This window comes from Stenella coeruleoalba (genome assembly GCF_951394435.1).
Source record: "Stenella coeruleoalba genome assembly, chromosome: 6".
NCBI classification, from domain to species: domain Eukaryota; kingdom Metazoa; phylum Chordata; class Mammalia; order Artiodactyla; family Delphinidae; genus Stenella; species Stenella coeruleoalba.
Genome location: NC_137151.1, coordinates 42775098 through 42779200, shown reverse-complemented (window position 1 = coordinate 42779200; position 4103 = coordinate 42775098). Strand labels below are relative to the sequence as shown.

The 4103-nt window shown below is 38.2% G+C and overlaps 1 protein-coding gene across 5 annotated transcripts in view; it reads left to right on the top strand.

Annotated features, from left to right (window-relative positions):
- ZEB2 (zinc finger E-box binding homeobox 2) overlaps positions 1–115 on the top strand; it is a 131905-nt gene extending 131790 nt beyond the window's left edge. For all 5 annotated transcript variants that reach the window (XM_079925125.1, XM_079925124.1, XM_079925121.1 and 2 more), the window contains one exon: positions 1–115. This exon is cut by the window's left edge. The gene's annotated coding sequence lies outside the window, so the exon portion shown is untranslated.
- The last annotated feature ends 3988 nt before the right edge of the window (positions 116–4103 follow it).

Below are 4103 nucleotides of genomic sequence, written 5' to 3'. Positions count from 1 at the left end.
AAAAAAAAAAAAGACCTCCTTTCCCAAAATAAAAATGTCAATACTAAATTTAAAGAAGTATAAAGGAATGATTGCTTCCTTTAGAGCTAAATATTTAAATAAACATGGAGATAATTGGCAACATGTTCTTTTGGGCTAATAGGCCGTGTCCAATTTTTTGGGTCTGATGTTTCAGAGGTCCTCTTTTTCAGGGTTGAAGATGATATATTAATCTCTGAATTAAACAAATGCTATTAAATAACAGAAATAAATCCCTCAGTCTTCGCTTGTGTATGAAATATGGAATTAGAGAAATGACACTGAGATGATGTGATGCTGAATATGCCACAAACTAAGACTTTATTAAAACAGTCACCTACCACCTATAATCTAGTATGACATGTTAAAATGCTCCAAAATATTGAAAATATAAAATGAACAGTACTATTCCCATTTGGCCTTGAGATGAATAAGACAAAGATTCTAATAATTTTAGTCAAAGAAAATGATGAGTAAAAAATACATGAAGATTAAAGTGGTGACAAATGATCTTTTAAGTATTCTAATTGGTCTTTCTCATTCATATCTTTGATTCTACAGAAATTGCAAATCCTGATGATTCTGATTTGTAAGTGCACCCAGTCAGCTTTTCTCTCTTTCACTCCACAGAATATGCCTGTTAGATCTGGAACGAAGAATAAGCCCCCAAAGTGTTAAAAATAGACTACTGCCCTGGCAGGAAACTTAGCATTGGCAAGCACAGAACTCAGAAGGAACTGATCTAACATAAGGAAACATTCAGAAAAAGATTTGTGCATCATGATCCTGTTCTGACCATTTTCAGAGCAATCAAAGGGTAGTAAGAGAGAGAGAGACTGAGAGACAGAGAGTGAGAGAGAGAGAGTGTGTATGTGTGTGTATGTGTTCTGTGCACGTGTAGATTGCTAACTTTGTGTGTGTACGTTTGAATAGCTAGTGTTAAAATAAAAAACAATACCCAAGAGATGGAAGGAATCCGAAGGAGTGCTTTTGAGACATTTTATATATTGTCATCTTACACAAATGGAAAACACTTAAAATGTTGATACTGGAAAAATAAAATTTCACCAAAAAATTCTATATTACTTACCAGATACTCCAACAATAAAACAGAGAAAATATTAATTTATCTTTACTCTTTTTGTAGGAAACTCAGATTTTAGTTTGTGACCTTTCCTTAAAGGAGCATCACTTTTATCCGTTCCTAAAACAGTCTTATTCCAGGGCAAAGAATTACAGTTACACTTCATTCTAGTTTTGTTAAGGAAAAGAAGAATACTGTCTTCAAATCACTTGAAAAAAAATATAGAGGAACAAAGGAATATAAATTCAGAAAGGAAACTCAGGAACATCCCTACACTCACAGAAAACATCATGGTGTGTTTAGTGACCAAAAGCAACCTAGACCTTGGTTTTTACCTCTCTTCTGAAAGATACCACTTCCAACACAAACGGTATTTCCCAACCCTGTAGTGCAGCCCGGGATTGGTGCAGACAGAAAGGGAGAACACCGGCTATTGAATAACCCTTAACCACTTCCTGCAGTCCTGAAACATTCCGTGGAGGTCTACCACTTCATTATTGAACATGCTTAGAAAGTGTGAGCTCATGCGTTTCCGGTTGAAGGTACACCTAAGCAAGAGGGGGAAAAAGAGAAGTACAAACCACCCTGCCCAGTTTGTTTTAACACTTAAAATGCTGTTGCTCAGAGAGTACGCTTGAGAATAATCAGCCTCACATCTAAGTAGACCCTTTTTTTTTTCTTTTCTGCATTATAAAGTGTTTTTATATTATCAAAGATAATTCCATGAAAAAGAACATTTCGCTCGCTTTACATGGTGAGGGAACAGTCGAAAAAAATCTTCTCAGAACACGAAGTGTTCTAACCACACTAGCTGCTTAAAATGTACTACCTTAATTTTAAAAATAAAAGTGGGAATAATGATTTGTACAAATACTTTTCAAGGAATTGCCATGATCCCTTGAGTCAGATGCCTTCACCTACAAATCGGCCTATAACTCTGTTATAGACCTGGCCAAATTATAGCATACTTGGTGTCTACATTGAAATAGTCATTCTTCAATGACTTCTTCTTGTTTTCATTCTTCAATAAAACTCTCCTATGGCTTAGGAGGAAGAACATCTTGATGGTTGTAACACTTAGAAAAATAAAAGCTGTTAATTAATCTACCATCTGCATCTTTTAGATGAGAAAACTGAAATCTGCATAGCCTTGAGACCACACTGGTTGGTTGTTTCTACCCCACAACGATCTAGAAAGCAGTTAAGAATAGACTGTCAGAACCCCAGTCTCCTGACAATGCTCTCTACAACACATCACAGTAAAATCCTCCTTCAAATGATGTGGAAACATCAAAAGGAGTGAGTTAGTCTCCCTACTTCCTGCAAGAAGTCCGTTCTGGTCTACAAGAACTCTTCCATGCAAGAGTGGAATGAAAATAAGCTACTTTGGAAACCCTATATTACTCTAAGATGTCACATCATCATCTGAGGGCAGTTAACCACGTCTGGACTAAAGTCTCCTTTCACTGAGAGCCAGAGACATTCTCAATTTTGAGAAATGCTCTTTAAAAATGACTAGCTGCTGTTCATACATATTACCCACTAGTTCATCCAAGATTTTTGACAGTGGTTATGTCCACTGAGGAGCTGTGACTCCACTGAGCCTCTCCACTCACAATTTTCAGCCTGAACCCACTGTGTGAGTCCCCAGTGCCATTCTTTCTCTGGTCTTTTTCCGAATCCTATGGGCACTGAGCAACCCAGAGGTGGTCAGAGGAAGAAACAAGGTGTAAGAGGAGCAATTGGAGATCATAAATCTGCAACAGGAAAATTGGAATAGACTGAAATAGACGTAAGAAAATTAGAGAGTGGAGGAACCTAGACACTCTCTCACTGAAAGTCCTGCTTTTTTCACAGTCTGGGGCTCAGAAAGAATAAAAGTCCATATTATCCTGTAGTTATTAGCAGGGCTGAGAACATAAGCCAGTTACGGCATACACACTCTTATTGCTTCTACTGATGCTTCTACTACCTCTATTCTAGTCTATTTAGTGGTCCTGGAAATAATAGTAATAAGTAACAGTTACAACATTGATAGTTATTCAGTTTACTGAGTGCCTACCTTGTGTGAGGTATTATAGGATATACAAAAATGAACAAGACAAGATTACTGGCCTTAAGTTTCTTATACTCTGTCAGAGATAGACTTACCCAAAGAAGGAGAATGCTGAGTTCCAGGTTCTATAGCAAATGTACCAGTATCAAAGTCCCTAGCAGTCTCCCTTTTATACCACAGTGTCTCCCTTTTTTAAACACAAAATAACATCATTCCCTCACTAATGTGCATCTTGTTGAGTGACGCTATATGAGACACACTGTTCCATGTCCTAGGGATTCAGTGGTGATCAGACAATATCCGCCCCCACAAGGGACCTACATGCTAGTGGAGAAGGTGGAAAACAAAACAATTATGTAAGAGAACTTCACATAAGACTGTGTTCTGTTGAAAATAAAAGAAGGTGCTCTAATAGTGAATGAGATGGAATTGGAGGACAGGCAACCTCAGCTGGAGCGCAGGGAGGGGAGTGTCAGGAAAAATCTTTCTAGGGCTGTGGTGTCTGAGTTGAGCCTGAAGGGTGAGAAGAAGTGAGCCGGGTGTGAGAGCCGGAGCGAGAGCGTTCCAGGAAGAGCAGGTGCAAGTACCTGAGGCAGACATGGGTTTGATTTTTTTAAGACTAAAAACACCAGTCTAACAAAGCATGTAAAAAAGGGACGATGAAATCAGACCAGTAAGGAAACAAGTCTCAGCCATGTGAATGATTTACAGTGTGATCTCCTGTAAGGAAGCATTCAAGAACAACTCGGCAGATAATATTCAGAGAATTTTAAGGAATGAGACTTCTTAGGTCCTTTAGTCCCATGCCATGATTTCATCGGTGAGAAAATGGAGTTCATTAATCTGTCAGGTTTACCTTGAGGAACTCAGAAGACATGGGCTATTATTCCCAGTAAATAGCCCAGAAGTGAATTTAGCAACCTGTTTGTGGTCTCATCATAATTC